The sequence below is a fragment of the Dromiciops gliroides genome, chromosome 1 (assembly GCF_019393635.1).
Source record: "Dromiciops gliroides isolate mDroGli1 chromosome 1, mDroGli1.pri, whole genome shotgun sequence".
Taxonomy (NCBI): Eukaryota; Metazoa; Chordata; class Mammalia; order Microbiotheria; family Microbiotheriidae; genus Dromiciops; species Dromiciops gliroides.
The window spans coordinates 296606831-296626309 of NC_057861.1; positions in this window are offsets into that span (position 1 = coordinate 296606831).

Sequence of the window (19479 nt, forward strand, 5' to 3'; positions counted from 1 at the left end):
GACCCTGGGCAAGACACTTAACCCCCATTTCCCTGCAAAAAAACTCCAAAACCAAAAACTTAATGTGGATTCTAACCTCCCCCCTATCCCAGTTCTTTGGGGGAAAATGGCTAAGATTACTGATAAATTCAGTAAGAGTTTAGGCTTTTAAGTATTTATTAAAGGGTATTAGAAGTTAGTGAAGAGAGATAGGGTGGAAAACCCTAGCTTAGATCTATGCTGGATAGCCAGAGAGAAACCCTTGCCTTTCCCTAGCAGCCCACATGAAGTTCTGCCACCATGCTGAAGTCATGAACGAAAAGAGGCCCTCTCATTTTCTTTATCTCTCTGTAGCCAAGCCAAAGTCTGAATGAAAAAGAGATGATCCTCAGCCGCTTCTCCCAGAAGCCCTTCTGTGAAACAGGAAGCAGGGCCATCCACACACACAACTCCACCCTAATTGGCTGGTAGCTTTGATTGACATGACTACAGGCAGTTCTATAGACATAACTTCCAGATGCCAAATCACACGCAGATGCCAAGTCACATGCTTTCTCCTCAGGGTGGAGCTCTGATTCTCACAGATTTATACCAGAAATGCAGGGCTGGTTCCATATTAGGAAAACTATCAATATAATTTGCCACATCAATAACAAAACTAACCAAAATCAAAAGATTATCTCAGTAGATGCAGAGAAAGCTTTTGACAAAATACTGCACCCATCCCTAGTAAAAATATTAGAGAGCATACGAATAAATGGAGCTTTCCTTAAGATGATAAACAGTATCTACCTTAAGCCATCAGTAAGGCAGGATATGTAAAGAGGATAAGTTAGAAGCATTCCCAGTAAGATCAGGTGTGAAAAAAGGATGTCCATTATCAACACTATTATTCAATTTTATACTAGAAATGTTAGCTTTAGTAATAAGAGAAGAAAAAGAAATCAAAGGACTTAGAATGAGCAATGAGGAAACAAAACTATTACTCTTTGTAGATGATATGATGGTATACTTAGAAAATCAACTAAAAAACTACTTCAAACAATTAATGACTTTGGCAAAGTTGCAGGACATAAATCATCAACATTTCTATATATGACCAACAAAGTACAGCAGCAAGAGATAGAAAGAGAAATTCCATTTAAAATAACTGTAGAAAATATAAAATATTTGGGAGTCTACCTGCCAACGCAAACCCAGGAGCTATAGGACTCAATTACAAAACACTTTTCACACAAATAAAATTAGATCTGTTTTAAACAAATGGAAAAATATCAATTGCTCATGGGTAGGCCATGCTAATATAATAAAAATGACAATTATACCTAAATTAATTTACTTATTCAGTGTCATACCAATCAAACTACCAAAAATTATTTCATAGAGCTAGAAAAAATTATAACAAAATTAATCTGGAAGAACAAAAAGTTAAGAATATCAAGGGAATTAATGAAAAAAAAATGCAAAGGAAGGTGGCCTAGCTGTAGCAAATCTAAAACTATATTATAAATTAGCAACCATAAAAACTATTTGATACTGGATAAGAAATAGAATGGTGGAACAGTGGAATAGGTTAGGCACACAAAACACAGCAGTAAATGAATATAGTAATCTCCTGTTTTGATAAACCCAAAGACTCTAGCCTCCAGGATAAGAACTCACTATTTGACAAAAACTACTGAGAAAACTGGAAAATAGCATGGCAGAAACTAGGCATAGATCAATATCTTACATCATACACCAAAGTAAAGTTAAAATGGGTACATGATCTAGATATAAAGGGTTAATACCATATACAAATCAGAAAAGGAATTAATAGTTTACTTGTCAGATCTATGGAGAGGGGAAGAATTTATATGACCAAAGATGACATATAGAACACTATGAAATGCAAAATGGATCATTTTGATTACATTAAATTAAAAAGTTTTTGTACAAATAGAAGAAATGAAGCCAAAATTAGAAGGGAAGAAGAAAGATGGGAAACAATTTTTACAGCCAGTGTTTCTGATAAAGGCTTCATTTCTAAAATATATAGGGAACTAAATCAATATGTAAAAATACAAGTCATTCCCCAATTGAGAAATGATTAAAGGATATGAATAGGTAGTTTTTAGACGAAGAAATTAAAGCTATCTATAGCCATATGAAAAAATGTTCCCAATCGCTACTGATTAGAAAAATGCAAATTAAAACTACTCTGAGGCACCACCTCACATGTATCAGGTTGGCTAATATGACAAAAAAGGAAAATGATAAATGTTGGAAGGGATGTAGGAAAATTGGAACACTTATGCACTGTTGGTGGAGTTGTGAACTGATCCAACTATTGTGGAGAGCAATTTGGAACCATGCCCAAGGCTATAAAATTGTGCATACCCTTTGACCCAGCAATACTACTACTAGGTCTATCTCCCAAAGAGATCATAAAAAAGGGAAAAGGACCCACATGTATAAAACTATTTATAGCTGCTCTCTGTGTGGTGGTAAAGAATTGGAAATTGAGTGGATGCCCATAAATTGGGGAATGGCTAAACAAATTGTGGTATATGAATGTAATGGGATCCTATTGTGCTGTAAGAAATGATAAGCAGGTGGATTTCAGAAAAACCTGAAAAGACATGAATTCATACTGAGTGAAATGAGCAGAACTAGGAGAACATTGTATACAGTATCAGCAACACTGTGTGATGATAAACTGTGATAGACTTATCTCTTCTCACCAATACAATGATCTAAGACAATGGCAAAAATCTCATGATAGAAAATTCTCTCCCCATTCAGCAAAAGAACTATGGAGTCTGAATGCAGATTGAAACATTTTCACTTTTGTTGTTGCTTTTTTGTTGTTGTTGTTGTTTCTTCTTTCTTGTGTACCCCCCCCTTTTTTGTTCTGATTCTTCTCTTACAACATGACTAATGTGGAAATATGTTTAACATGACTATAATGTATAACTTATATCAGATTGTTTGTTGGCTTCGGGACAGGGGAGAAATAGGATGATGGGAGAAAAATGTGGATCTCAAAGTCTTACAAAAGTGAATGTTGAGGGGCAGCTAGATGGCACAGTGGATAAAACACCGGCCCTGGATTCAGAAGGACCTGAGTTCAAAATCCGGCCTCAGACACTTTAAACTTACTAGCTGTGTGACCCTGGGCAAGTCACTTAACCCTCATTGCCAGAAAAAAAAAAGAAAAAGAAAAAATAAAAGAAAAAAAGTGAATATTGAAAACTGTCTTTACATGTAACTGAAAAAAAAAAGGTCTGTTGGGGGTGGGGAAGGATAGCCTCAGGCTTATCCTAACCTTGTTTCCTGGGGGAGTACATTGACTCCCTGCCCAGAGAGAGAAAGATGTGGGTGGACCCTCCCTAACAAAGAACAGAAGTGATTACAGGAGAAATTCAATGGCTCCAGTTGTTGTCAGGTCTGACTTTTCCTGAACTCATCTGAAGTTTTCTTGGCAAAGATACTGAAGTAGTTTATCATTTCCTTCTCTAGCTCATTTTTTTTTTTTTAGTGAGGCAATTGGGGTTAAGTGACTTGCCCAGGGTCACACAGCTAGTAAGTGTTAAGTGTCTGAGGCCCGATTTGAACTCAGGTAGGTACTCCTGACTCCAGGGTCGGTGCTCTATCCACTGCGCCACCTAGCTGCCCCTCTCTAGCTCATTTTACAGGTGAAGAAACTGAGGCAAAAGGGGTTAAGTGACTTGTCCAGGGTCACATAGCTAGTGTCTAAAGTTAGATTTGAACTGATGGGGTAGCTAGGTGGCACAGTGGATAGAGCACCAGCCCTGGAGTCAGGAGTACCTGAGTTCAGATCCGGCCTCGGACAATTAACACTTACTAGCTGTGTGACCCTGGGCAAGTCACTTAACCCCAATTGCCTCACTAAAAAAAACAAAAAAAAACCCCAACAAAAACAAAACAAAAACCAAGATTTGAACTGACTCTAGTTCCAGATCTCTATCTACTGTGCCATTTAGGGAGCCAGTGCTGAAAGGCTCTCTTCCATAGCCTGGGGAAATTCTCTGAGAATTTCCTTTTACTGAGCCAACTAAATTTGTTAGAGCCCAGAAGAGATTTATTTTCTCTTTTTAGATGGCTGAGATAGGAAGTTACTCTCACCTGGTCTTATAAAGAAGAGTTGTCTTTTCAGCCAGTTTGCACATGGTGATCTGCAAGGGAGAGGATGAAGGAAATGGGTTTGAGAGATTGGATTTATTCAGGTCCCACCCAAGCCCTGCTATGCCCCATGCCCAGTCTGTCTCTGAGGCAATTAGATCCTGTCTTCAGGGTGAAGCCCCTTCTGAATGGCTTCAGACTTGGGCTATGTGTTGTCTCTATTACACAATACAGGTGTGGGCTGATCAAATGTTGACATTTGAGCAGAATGTTTGGACAACTGTGATTTGGGCCAATACTGCTGTCAGTGCAAATAGATATTCTGAGAATGGAGGGAAAGGTCACTAAGTCACAGAATTTGGCCACTTGTCACACAGTATTCCCTGAAGGAAACTTTTGGGCAAGGCTCCTGAAACAGGAGATTGATAAGAAAACCAGTGAGGGCTAGCTTGGGTGTGCTTGTGAAACTGGAAATTAAGCACCTGGGCACTAAGGGCCTTTTGGCCCCACCAAAGCCTGAGGTATCCTCCAAACTCCCTGCCCTATTTGGATCAGTTAGTAGAGTCCAAGGAGAGAGATGGTGCAATGGGCTCAGTATGTGTGTCAGCCTTTTCAACAGCCTCTAGGGATGTTACTGTGGATAGAGCCAAATGGAAACTCTTAGAGTGACCTGAACCATCCCATGTAGTAAACACCAACCCATACTGGGTCCCTAGCAGGATGAAAGACGTTTCTTCTTTTGCAATGGAGTACTTTGTTATGTCAGATCCCTTTACACCAATCCTCTGTTACCTGTGAGGAAGGCAGATGGTACCTGTATACTTACAGCAGACTTCAGGGAGCTGAACAAACTCATCATGCCTATCTCTACAGCTGGTCTTGATCTTGTCAGTGTTGTCAGACCAGGTCCAGAATGAGTGGTATGGGATTATTAACCTTGCCAATCTCCCCCCACACCCCCAGTTTCATTGAGGCTGGTCAGGAACATTTTGGTTTCATTTTCACCATCCTACTCTCTGTCTGCAGAGATCTGAAAGAGGCCTCCCTTCCTGAAGGCATAATTGTACATCACTACATTGGTACCACCAGATGGTGGTCCAATATGAGAGACAAATGGTGTGAAATCAACCCTAAGAAAATGTACTCAGTCAAATTTGGGGAATATAATGGATGGGGAAAGCCCAGAGGGTTCCAAGTATAGTCCAGAATAAGCTGCTGATATTTACTTCCCTACTATCTCCTACTCATCACCTCACATCAGAAGAAGAACTCTATGGCTACACTGGGGATGTTATCATCTGTGTTGTGTCTCTGATGTTCTTGGTGCTGTTCTGGTTCATAATCACCATCAGCACCCACTGTGAATGTCAAAGATCCACCCATGCCTTGGAGAAGACTGTGACACTGTTTTTTTCTGTGAGAAAAAGCAAAGGGTTAGTACTTCTGGCTTCTGTATTATTCCACAATTTTCTTTTGTTTGCTTCTGTTCCTCTTTTTTCCCTTGGTACTCTCCATGCTAGGATAATAGTCTTCTAATAGACATGAGAGTTGTTTCTTGCAAAGTGGGGAGGGAAGGTCTAGATTCCATATTTATGTTTTGTTCCTCTTTGTTCCCCCCCTCCACCTTTCCTCTCCTTAGTGATATTCATGGCAGGAAGACTATCTAATCATTTAAATGGTGGAAGGTTCCCTAGAACCAAGGTGGCAAACATAAAGCCCTTGGGCTGCATATAGGCCACAATGCTCATGAGTCCGACCAAATAAACCAAATAAATAAATAAGTAAATAAAAAGATAATAAAACACCCTGATAATATTACACTTTAAAATTAAGTCATTATGCAGCCACATAGATCCTTGTGTACAGATTAATGGTTTTTGTTTCTGATTCTGACACTACTGCTTTAGCTTATATGTATCTTGCCACCAAGATATGGTATACCACAGAACCAGTGATTTCCTGGTATAGCTTTCCTGACCCTGACACTGATTCCTTTTCCCATGCAACCTGATTGGCTTTATGCTACAGCTTCCTGGTCTAGGGGCACGAAGATCTCAGCCACATGCGGTCATTGCTTATTGGACTATTGGGAATCTGAGACCACCTGAATAATCTTTTGTGATGATTGATTGATTAGTTGTGTTTTCAGATGGAGATGACGTGGCCCCTGAGCAGAAAATCCAAGTGCCCCAGTATACTTGTATATCCTTCCTGTATTTTGTTGTTGTTCAATGGTTTAAGTTGTGTTTACCTCTTCATGACCCCATTTGGGGTTTTCTAGGTGAAGATACTGGAGTGGTTTGTCATTTCCTTCTCCAGCTCATTTTACAGGTGAGGAAACTGAGGCAAACAGGGTTAAGTGATTTACCCAGGGTCACACACCTAATAAGTATCTGAAACCAGATCTAAGCTCACAAAGAGGAGTTTTCTTGACTTCAGGCCTGGCACCACCTAACTGCCCACCTTTTGGTATTAGGGTAAAAGTAAATCTCTGTTAAATATTCAGGCACTCACAAGTGCCTCATTTAAAAAAAAATTTTTGTAGGGCAATGAGGATTAAGTGACTTGCCCAGGATCACACAGCTAGTAAGTGTCAAGTGTATGGGGCCGGATTTGAACTCAGGTCCTCTGAATCTAGGGCCGGTGCTTTATCTACTGCGCTACCTAGCTGCCCCCTGCTCAGCTTTTAAAACCCTTCATCACCTTTCCAGTCTTCTTATACTTTTCTCCCTCCAATCCCTCAAACCTCCCCCCGCCATCTTCAATCCACTGATACTGGCCTCTTTGCTGTTCCTTCAATAGAACACATCATCTCCACACTGAGCATTTTCACAGGCTGCCCCCCATTCCTGGAACTCTTTAAATTTCAGCTAAAGTCCTACCTTCTTCAAGACACCTTTCTTAGTTTTCCTTAATTTTTAGCACCTTCCCCCAGACTATTCACAATTTATTCATAAATATCTGTTTATACCTATTTGTTTGCATGTTGAGCAAAGCCTATTAGCCTGTGAGCTCCTTGAAAGCAGGAACTCTTTCCCCCTTTCTTTGTATCTATAATGCTTAGCAAAGTGCCTGGCATATAATAGGTGCTTAATAAATGCTAGTTAAATGACTGGGACTTGCTATCATTGTTAGACTATCCATAATGAAGATATGAATAGCGCACAGTAACAATTATGTCATATCTTTTTATGCTACTAGTACCTAGCAAGTGGTCTGTACAAAGTAGGTGTTCAAATAATTCTTATTGTTATTGTTGCTGTTGATGATTTAGCATTAATAAATAAACATTGATACTTTCTCCAAATCTTCCCCCCCACAACATGTAAATCTGGTAGACCAGCTATTGCAATCCTTTGAATGATCTTTTAATACTATATACTCAGTTTGTCTGCTTGGATCCTCAGTGAATTTTTCCTATAACAGATGAGAATTGTGTGGTCAGTTGTCAACACTCTTAGGAGACTGTAGTCTTGTTTTCTATCATAGCCATCAGACACAGGTCAGCTTAACCTTCAGGAAAATTGAATGTTTGCTTGGGAGGTGAAGGCTGCAAGGGATGTGATATGTCATCAAATCATCAAGGCTAATCCCCAACCCTTCATAATGATTATATAATTTTGCTGACAGTACTTTCTGAGCATATCCATTGATAACTCCGCAATGACCTCCTTTGTCAGCTGTTCAATTGTTTAATAGTTTTTCCTTTTCTCAAGTATACATTTTTCCTCCTTTCAGCTCTAATGGCTCTCACATAATAATATATTCCTGTCAACCAATACTTTCTGTATGTGCCCAACTGGCTATCAAACATGACACAAAAGCAAGTGAGGTCTCCCTTTTTTAGCACTGCATTGCTACTTTCTATCATTCAGTCTGACCTGTCATTGACTATTTCTCCAGACACCATCATCAGCACTTACAGCTGAAGGTAGTGAAATATCCTTAGACTTTTACCTTTATTTCGAAAAATTGTGGATAGAGAAGGGAATTTATCTTTATCTTTATTTTTATAAAGGACTTATCTTTATTTATCTTTATTTTTAGTAGAGGGTTTGGGTTGTGTAATATAAAGTAAAAAATAATGACTTCTACAATATAAGTACTTTAAAGCCAACTAGTTAAATATAAATTCACTCTAGCAATGTAGCTGGTAATTTCATAAAAGATATCATCATTATCAATAATAACAATAATAAAAATTACCTGAGAAACAGGTTGTATATTCATTTAATACTTCTAAAACTTCCTGGTGTTACCAAGTTCTTTGGGAAGAATAATGAGATTAAATACAAGGCTTTTGTGATAGGTAGGTTAATAATATCACCATAAGTACCAGACACTGTAAAAAAAATAATAAATATATGGAACTTGTTACTCTGGAAGGCTCTTTTTGTGGAAAATATAAAGTGAATCTAAAAGGGTTTAGGCATATTCATGGACTAGATGTATTAGGCATGTTCAGGAGTATATGCAACACCTTTTGATAAATCGCCTAGGATCATAGTATCATAAATCTAGAGCTATAAGATGTCTTAGCGGTACTTACTTCATTTTACATATAAGGGAAGTGAAGTAAAAAAAAAGTGGCAACTAAAGTCATGCATATAGTAAGTGGCAGGGTAAGGTTCTCTGACTCCAAATCCAGTTTCCTTTCCATTACCTCTCACAAAACATCTCTCAGGATTATTGTCAGGTACAAAATATTGGGTTGAGTCATCCATGGATTTGACCTGGTATGTCATTCTTATGTTATGGGGAAAAAGTTAGGATATACCTAAAATATGTGGCCCAAATTTATTGAAAAACAATGCCTAGAGGGGCTGATCCAAGATGGAAGAGTAAAGGCAGGGACTTGCCTGAACTCTCCCAAATGCCCTTGTAAACAACTTTAAAATAACATTTCAAAATGAATTCTGTAGCAGCGGAACCAACAAAAGGATGGGGGTGAAGCAATTTTCCTTTTCTTTCTTTCTTCTTCTTTTTTTTTTTTTTTTGGGTAGGCCTATAGGGGTTAAGTGACTTGCCCAAGGTCATACAGCTAGTAAGTGTCAAGTGTCAGAGGCCAGATTTGAACTCAGTTCCTCCTGAATCCAGGGCCAGTGCTTTATCCACTGCACCACCTAGCTGCCCCCAAGTGAAGAAACTTTCTAGGCCAAGACAACTTAGAAATTTGGCAGGAAAGTTCTGTCATACTGAGATGTGAGTAGAACACAGTTCAGCAATATACTTCAGGATATACTTCAGCAAGCCAGCAGCAGGCTGTGTGTGTGTGTGTGTGTGTGTGTGTGTGTGTGTGTGACTGAATTGGCATCAATGGCTTCTGGAACTCTCAGTCCACAGATGGTAAGAGGTTTGGGTGACTTTTCAGAAGAGGATTACAGGGGACCCTTTGCTGGCACTGGACACTGGTACAGGACTCTGTTACACTATCCATACATGTCTTTGGATCATAGTCCCAGGGGGAGGAAGAGCACTAGTATACCAGAGCCTGTGGCCACAGGGGAGTGGGGACCCAGGTCACAGTTCCAGGGCAGCAAAATATTTGTGGTTTTTCATAGACCAGACCACAGGCCAAGAGAGACTTACAATCCCCCAGAATTAGCTTTGAAAACTGCAAAAAAAAAAAAAAATCTGAAGCTTGGGACAGTACTCTTTAACCCCAGAAACAGAGCCCAAGTTTGATAAAAAGTCAAAAGTCATGAAATAACCTGGAAAAATGAACAAAAAACAACAAAAAAGAATATGATCATAGAAAGTTCCTGTGGGGACAGGGAAGATCAAAACACAAACTTAGAAGGCAACAAAGTTAAAACAAATCTATCCAAAGCCTCAAAAAATATGAATTGGCTTCAGGCCCTACAAGAATTCCTGGAAGATCTAAAAAAAATTTTTTTTTAATCAAATAAGAGGGGGCAGCTAGGTGGAGCAGTGGATAAAGCACCAGCCCTGGATTCAGGAGTACCTGAGTTCAAATCTGGCCTCAGACACTTGATATTTACCAGCTGTGTGACCCTGGGCAAGCCACTTAACTCCCATTGGCCTGCAAAAAAAAAGTCAAATAAGAGAGTTGGAGGAAAAATAGGGAAAAGAAATGAGAGTTATGAAGAAAATCATAAAAAAAGGACCCAACAGCTTGATAAAAGAATACTGAAAAAAAATAACACTCAAAAAGCAGAATAGGCCAAATGGTAAAAGAGGCTCAGAAATCCAATAAGGAGAACTCCTTAAAAAGTAGAATTGGCCAAATGGAAAAGGAGGCACAAAAGCTCACTGAAGAAAATAATTCCTTAAAAATTAGCATTGGGCCAATGGAAGTTAATGACTCCTTGAGACATCAAGAAAAAAGAAAGCAAAATTAAAAGAATGAAAACATAGACAGAAATGTGAAATAGCTCTTTGGAAGAACAACTGACCTGGAAAATAGATTGAGGAGAGATAACTTAAGAAATATTGTTCTATCTGAAATCCATGATAAAAAAAGAGTCTTGACATCATATTTGAAGAAATTATCGGGGGCAGCTAGGTGGCACAGTGGATAAAGCACTGGCTGTGGATTCAGAAGGACCTGAGTTCAAATTCGGCCTCAAACACTTAACACTTACTAGCTGTGTGACCCTGGGCAAGTCACTTAGCCCTCATTGCCCTAAGAAAAAGATAAATTATCAAGGAAACTGCCCTGTTATCTTAGAATCAGAGGGTAAAGAATCCACATTGAAAGAATCCACCAATCACCTCTTGAGATTCCAAAATGAAAACTCTCAGGAATATTATGGTCATGTTTTGGAGCTCCCAGGTGAAGTGGAAAATCTTGCAAACAGCCAGGAAAAAAAACCTAATTCAAATATTGTAGAGCCATAGTCAGAATAACATAAGGTTCAGTACCTTTACATTAAAGGATTGGAGGGCTTGGAATGTGATATTCCAGAAGGCAAAGTTGCTAGGATTATAACCAAGAATCACTTACCTGGCAAAATGTAGTATAATCCTTTAGTGGGAAAAATAGATATTTAATGAAATAGAGGACTTTCAATTTTTTTTTTTGTGGGGTAATGAAGGTTTAGTGACTTGCCTAGGGTCACATAGCTAGTAAATGTCAAGTGTCTGAGGCCAGATTTGAACTCAGGTCCTCCTGACTCCAGGGCCGGTGCTTTATCCACTGTACCACTTAGCTGCCCCCTCAAGCATTTTTGATTAAAAGCCCAGAGCTGCATAGAAAATTTGTTTTTCAAATAGGAGATTCAAGAGAAGCATAAAAAGGTAAAGACAAAGAGAAATCATAAGATATTTAAGAAGGTGAAACTGTTTATATTCCTATATGGGAAGATGATACTTGTAAGTCCTAAGAACATTAAAATTATTAGGGCAGTTAGAAGGAGTATACATAGAGGGAGGGCATGGGTATGAATTGACTGTAATGGGATGATTTTTAAAAAATAAATTAAAGGGGGGCAGCTAGGTGGCACAGTGGATAGAGCACTGGCCCTGGAGTCAGGAGGACCTGAGTTCAAATCTGGCCTCAGACACTTAACACTTACTAGCTGTGTGACCCTGGGCAAGTCACTTAACCCCAATTGCCTCACCAAAAAAAAAAATAAATTAAAGGGTGAGAAAGAGAGATAATTATGATGGGATGATATCTAAAAATAAAATTAAGCATTGACAAAGAGGGATTGCACTGGGAGAAGGGGGAAAGGAGAGGTAGAATGAGGTAAATTATCTCACATAAAAGAGACAGAAAGGAGCTTTTACAGAGGAGGAAAAGGTGATGGTGGTGGACAACACTTGAACCATAGGACAAGCATGACTTGGCCAAGCCATCACAGTTCAGGGATCAAGCCCAAGGTGGTAAGGAATTCAAAAGCCACAGAGGCCTTAGAGCAGAAAGCCAGTGGCCGGGCCACTATACCACAATACAAGAAGCTTGCAACAGTGGCCCCTGTGCTCCAGGAGCAGACCTCAACTTTATAAGTTTTAAAATAAGCTATCATATGAGTAAGAAACAGAAAGGACCTTACCATTGACAGCTTCTATGGCTATAGGGAAGAACAAAACACAAACTCAGATGAAGACAATACTGTCAAAATGCCTACATGTAAAGCCTCAAGGGAGAAGATGAATTGGTCTCAAGACCAAAAAGACTTCTTGGAAGAGCTCAAAATGGCCTTTAAAAATTGAATGACAGAGGTAGAAGAAAAATGGGAAAAGAAATTAAAGAAATGAGAGTTACACAAGAAAATTATGAAAAAAGAGTCAACAGCTTGGAAAAAGAAGCACAAAAATTGACTGAAGAAAACGATTCCTTAAAAAATACAGTTGGTCAAATGGAAAAGGATACAAAGCATATGGAGGAAAAAAAAAAGGTTACTGAAGAAAATAATGCTTTAAAAATTAGAATTGGGCAGATGGAAGCTAATGACTCCATGAGATACCAAGAATCCATCAAGTAGAATGAAAAGATTGAAAAAATAGAAGAAAATGTGAAATACCTCATTGGAAAGACATCTGACCTGAAAAATAGATCCAGGAGAGATAGTCTAAGAATTATTGGATTACCTGGAAGACGATTAAAAAAAAAAAAGAGAAGAGTCTATACACCATATTCCAGGAAATTATCAAGGAGAATTGCCCTGATATTGTAGAATCAGAGGATAAAATCATCACTGAAAGAATTCACTGATCATCTCCTGAAAGAGACCCCAAAAGGAAAATTCCAAGGAATATTATAGCCAAATTCCAGAATTATTAGGTGAAGGAGAAAATACTATAAGCAGCCAGAAAGAAACAATTTAAATATCATGGAGCCACAGTCAGGATTACACAGGACCTGGCAGCTTCAACATTAAAGAATGGGAAAGCTTGGAATATGATATTCCAGAAGGCAAAGGAGCTTGGATGACAACCAAGAATTAACTACCCAGCAAAATTGAGCATTATCTTTCAGGCAAAAATATGAGTATTCAATGAAATAGGGAATTTCCAAGGTTTCCTGAAGAAAAGACCAGAACTGAATAGAAAATTTCATCTTCAAATATAAGACTCAAGAAAAGTATAAAAAGGTAAACAGGGAAAAAAAAAGTTATTCAATAAGGTTAAACTGTTTACATCCCTATGAGGGAAGATAATACTTTTAACTTGATATCTGTATCTCTATTAGGGTATAGTTACTAAATAGACTTTGATGTGATGATATAAAGAAATTTGAGGGGCAGAATAAAAGGAGAATAGGGGGAGGAGAGGGAAGGGGAGGTGGAATGGGGTTAATTACATCACAGGAAAAGGCACAAAAAACCTATAACAATAGAGGGAAAGATGGGAGGTGTGAGCATTATTTCAAACTTCCTCTCATCAGATTTGGTTCAAAGAGGAAATAACATATACACTCATTTGGATAAAGAAACTTATCTTACTCTCTAAAGAAGTGAAAGGATAAGGGGAAAAAGGTGGTAGTGATGGGAGGGCAGATTGAGGGAGGTATTGGTCAGAAGTAAAACACTGATGAGGAGGAATAGGGTGAAAGAAGAATAAAAGAATACAAAGGGGAAAAGAGGATGGAGGGAAATACATAGTAATCATAACTGTGAATGTAAATAGGATGAACTCTTCCATAAAATGGAAACCAATAGCAGAGCAGATTAAAAACCAGAATATGTTGTTTACAAGAAACACATCAGAAGCAGAGAGATACACACAGAGTAAAGGTAAAAGGCTGGAGCAGAATATATTATGCTTCAGGTGAAGTAAAAAAAAGCAGGGGGTAGCAATCCTTATCTCAGACAAAGCGAAAGCAAAAATAGATCTAATTTAAAAAGATGAGGAAGGAAACTACACTTTGATAAAAGGTACCATAAACAATGAATTAATATCAATACTAAACATATATGCACCAAAGTGGTATAGCATCCAAATTCTTAGAGAAGTTAAATGAGTTACAAGAGGAAAGAGACAGCAAAACTATACTAGTGGGAAATCTTAATCTTCCCCTCTCAAAAGTAGATAAATCTAACCAACAAAATAAATAAGAAAAAAGTTAGAGGTGAATAGAATTTTAGAAAAGTTAGACATGATAGATGTCTGGAGAAAAATGAATGGAGATAGAAAGAAATATACCTTTTTTCTCAGTAATACATGGAACACACAAAAAATTGACCATGTAGTAGGGCACAAAATCCTCACAATCATAAATGAAAAATTTTTTACAGCACGTTTTTCTGTTTAATTTCTCAAATATATAGAGAACTGAGTCAAATTTATAAGAATACAAGTCATTCACCAATTTATAAATGGTCAAATGATATGAACAGGAAGTTTTCAGATGAAATCAAAGCTATCAGTAGTCACATTAAATAACTTGATTAGAGAAACTCAAATTAAAACAACTGAGTTATCTTCTCACACCTATCAGATCAGTTAATATGACAGAAAAGGAAAATTACAAATGCTGGAAAGGGACATGAGAAAATTGGGACACTAAAGCATTGTTGATGGAATTGTGAATTTATCTAATCATTTTGGAGAGGAATTTGGCACTATGCTCCCAAAGCTATAATACTATACAAAATCTTTGACCCATCAATATAACTACTAGGCCTATATCCCAAAGAGATAAAAAGGAAAAGGTCCTATATGTACAAAAATATTTATAGCAGCTCGTTTTGTGGTGTCAAATAATTGGAAATTGAGGGGATACTTATCAACTGGGGAATGGCTGAACATATCGTGATATATGATTGTGATGGAATTGTTGTGTTATAAGAAATGATAAGCAGGATGCTTTCAGAAAAAACTGGAAAGACATGAACCGATACAAAATGAAGTGAGCAGAATCAGGAGAATAGTGTACCCAATAGAAGCAATATTGTAATCAATTGTGAATGACTTGGCTATTCTCAGAAATACAATGATCCAAGACAATCTGAAGGATTTATGATGAAAAGTATTATCTACTTCCAAAGAAAGAATGAATGGAGTCTGAATGCAGATTGAAACATACTTTAAAAAAATTCTTTTAGTTGTTTTTGGTCTGTATTTTCTGTCACAATATGACATGTGGAAATAAACTTTGCATGACTATACATGTATAACCTATATCAAATAGATTGCCTTCAGTGATGGGGAGGACAGGAAGGAGAGAATTTAGAATTCAAAATTAAAAAAGAATGAAATGTTCAAAATTGATTTTACATGTAATTGGAAAAATACAGTTTTTTTTTTTTAAAGAAAGGCAGATACTAGGGAACTATTGTAGAGATAAATTATCTGGATTTCATTAAGGCCTTTGACAAAGTGATTAGTGATGCCTTTTGGGACAAGATGGAGAAATGAGAATTAGATGACAACAATGTTAGGGGGATTTATAACTGGTTGCATGACCAATGGATGTTGATGAAGAAATTAAAGTCAAGGTAGAGTTCGCCCTCTAGTGGTACGTCAGAGGGTTGTACCCTTGGATTGTCCAAGGATACTCAACATGAGCAATGTGTTTATCATTTAAAGATGACCTGTTTATCAAATTTGCAGATAAAACAAAGCTGGGAATTAGAGCTAATGTATTGGATGATAGAATCAAGATCCAAATTTCAATGTGTCAAAATGTGCGGTTGATTTTAACAAGGTGAAATTTAACAGCGTTATGTTCTGAAGTTCAGGGAAACAACGTTTTGAGTATTGAACAGGAGAGATGTCTCTCAGCACCTTTTTTTGTGTCAGACAGTTAGTGGTTCATATATGTCAACATAATTATGTGTCTACTAGAAACAAAATTAACCTCAGATTTCATTAATACAGCCATAGTTTGCACAAAGGGAATTTACACTCTCTCACTTTATTCTCTGCTAATAAGATCATTCCTAGAGTTCTGTATTTAATTATGCACATCAGGTTTTAAAGAAAGACTTTGACAAGGATTCCTAGCATCTCCAAATTGTGTTTCTTTTGAGGAGAGTAATAACCACAGGGTGGCACTAAGAATCTAGGAGGGACCATGGAAAATTGGAACAAGAATTATTTTGATTTTTTTATGGACTTCTTTGAGTACTTCATGTTTTCTGCATCTTTTGTGGGGTGAAAAAAGGCTGTTTTACCTGGAGTTATTGTTCCAGGATTTGAGGATGTATACCCACATCTATAGTCATTAGCTATATACAAGCTGAATTTATGGCATTGGGATATAGGTCATACTGTAATTGAGCAAGTTACTTAACTTCTCTGGGTTTCAATTTTTTTAATCTTTAGAATGAGCAAGTTGGAGTAGATCACTTCTGATATCCATTCTAGCTTTAAATCTATGGTCCTTGATTTATGGACAGCTAGGTCTATCCATGTTGAGCTCTTCCTGAATGCACTACCTCTTACTTTCCTCCCCTCAACTAATTATTCTGTGTATTCTGTTCATATCTGTTTGTATTCATATTAGAAAATTATGGAATCTCCATATAAGGAACATCTCCATTTGAAACCACCTACCCCTTACCTATAGACAGAGTCCCTCTCTATGAAGTGGAAACAATCCTAGAGAATAGCAAAAAGGTACAACAGCTCACAGAGTGATTTAATTAATCAGTAAATCAATCAATACTTTTAAAACGTCAAGCTAGGGGGCATCTAGGTGGCGCAGTGGATAGAGCACCGGCCCTGGAATCAGGAGTACCTGAGTTCAAATCTGGCCTCAGACACTTAACACTTACTAGCTGTGTGACCCTGGGCAAGTCACTTAACCCCAATTGCCTCACTAAAAAAAAAAAAAAGAAAAAAAAAAGGTCAAGCTAGAGAATACAAAGATAAAAACAAAACAGTATCAGCCCTCAAGGATCATAAATATATATATAATCATATATATGATATATTTATGATATAGATATATATTTATGATATTTAAGGAGGAATACACTGAATTCACTTTTGGATCTGAGTTTAAAATGTCTCTGGGACATCCAGTTTGAAATGTCCAGGAAGCAATTGGTCATCACTGAAAATCAGGGATAGATTGTGGCTAGATATACAGATCTGGAAAATCCTCTCCATATAGATGAAATTAAACTGATAGGAGCTGATGAGTTTTACCCAAGAGAGAAAAATAGGGAGGGAAAAGAGAAGAGAGCCTGGGGACAGTCTCTTAATTCAGTATATTCCTCCTTAAATCCTCCTCTCTTATAAATTTCTCTCCTTTCTGTCAAAGTTAACATCATTTGTCAGGTCTTACAGGTATAATCTTGGCATTATATTTGGACTGCTCCTTGTCCTTACCCTTATACATTCAATCAGTTGTTAAATTTTTGCTGTTCTACCTAATGCAACAACATCTTTCACATCCTAACCCTTTTATCTCACTTCCACAGCTATGCTTAGTTCAGGTCTTCATCACCTCTCACCTCGATTATTTCAACAGCCTCAAGTCTCTCAGCACTAACAGGTAGTAAGGCATCAGAGCCAGTAATTTTCCCTTACAGTTCTGACCATGTAAGTGCCTTACTAGTTACTTCTAATAGTTTCCTATTGTCTTTAGGTTAAAATAGAAAATCTTTTTTAACTTTCAAAGCCATATACAATTTTACCCCAATCTATTATGCCAACCTCATTTGATATCACTTTTGCACTGTAAAGTTGCTATCTGTATGGTGGCTAAAATTCTAGCTATACTGTCTAAAAATCTAATCAGTGGTCACCAATAAATTGGAAGCTTTAGCAAGAGTTTAGACTTTTAAGCATTTATTAAGGAGCATAAAAATTTGGTGAGGAGAGAGAAAGAGGCCTATCTATCTATCTCAGGTAGCCAGCATCTCTAGTTCCACTCCCCCTGAGGTCCCTGGTGAAAAAGAGAGAGAGAGAGAGAGCCCCTTGTTCCTTCTTCATAGAGCCTTCTTCGTCCCACAGACCCCCTGTGAAAACTGGAAACATCCCATCCATACGGGTACCCACACCCACACACACAGCTCCAAGCTAATTGGCTGGTAGTTTTGATCAACAGTATCCACGAGCAAATGTCACTTCTAGATGCCAAGGAACTGACCTTCCAAGCCACATGGCTTGCCCTCAGACGCCTTCTCCTTATGGCAGAGCTTTCCTACAGTATCTCTCCAGCAGGGGGTGTCACTCTAATTTTCATAGCTCTTGCATTCTGGTATTCAGCTAAACTGGCCTTTTCTCTGGTGCTTACAGGCAACACATCTCGCATCCCTGTACTTTTTTTTTTCCCCCAGGGCGACGAGGGTTAAGTGACTTGCCCAGGGTCACATAGCTAGTAAGTAAGTGTCAAGTGTCTGAGGCTGGATTTTAACTCAGGTCCTCCTGAATCCAGAGCCGGTGCTTTATCCACTACGCCACCTAGCTGCCCCGAGCCCATCCCTGTACTTTTGCACTGGTCATCCTCCATGTTTGGGGAAGGTATGCCTATCTCCATTTTATAAACCCTCTCTTTCTTTAAGACACAGCTGCATGAAGTCTTTCCTGATCTGTCCAACTGTTAATGTAACCCCCACCAACAACCTTATATTTAATTGCTTTGTATACATTTGTATTTCTTAACTTGATACTTATTCTGCAAATATATGTATATACATGTATAAATATGTGTGTATTCATGTATATACATACATATATGTTTATGTATATATACATATTATATGTTTGTATATAATTCGTGTAGACATGTATGTGGTATACACACATCTATATAATAATATGTAATTTACTTGTCTCCCCCATTAAAAATGTAAGCTCTTTGTTAGGAGGTATTATTTCATTCTTCATACTTCTCTCCCCAGCTCCTAGCACAGCATCTGGCACATAGTATACACTCAATAAATACTTATTGATAGATTGCTTAACTTTCTCAGATTCACACAGTTAGTAAGTGTTCTGAGGTAGGATTTGAACTCATGTCTTCCTGACTCCAAGTTCAGCAATCTATCTACTATGCCACTGAAGCACAGAAAGTTTCAGTAAGAAACATACACTCAGACATATATACATGTATCTTTATATACAAACCCTGTGTCTATTCTGGAGTCAATATCAGTTCTACCAAGTGATAGGGATGTGAAGATTTTATGCTGAGGCAGATCATGTGGTGAGAGATGACTTCTACCATTTTGGGGAAGATTATATATGATATAAATCAATTACCCTACGTTTTAGAGGTTAGATGTTGACACTAGAGGAGAAATGATTTATCTGGTACCTGGTGACATTGGAAATATGCTCCATGAAGGTATTTTTTGTGATCCACCATGATAACATATAATAGAATTTAATGACACCAGTCATCATTCAAATTGAAAATCAGTGGCAGTGTTGTGTAAAGCAGTCTGAGGATCCAGTACCAGTCCTGCCTTTGCCACTTAATATTTGTATGACCTTGGGTGAGCTTGCTTAACC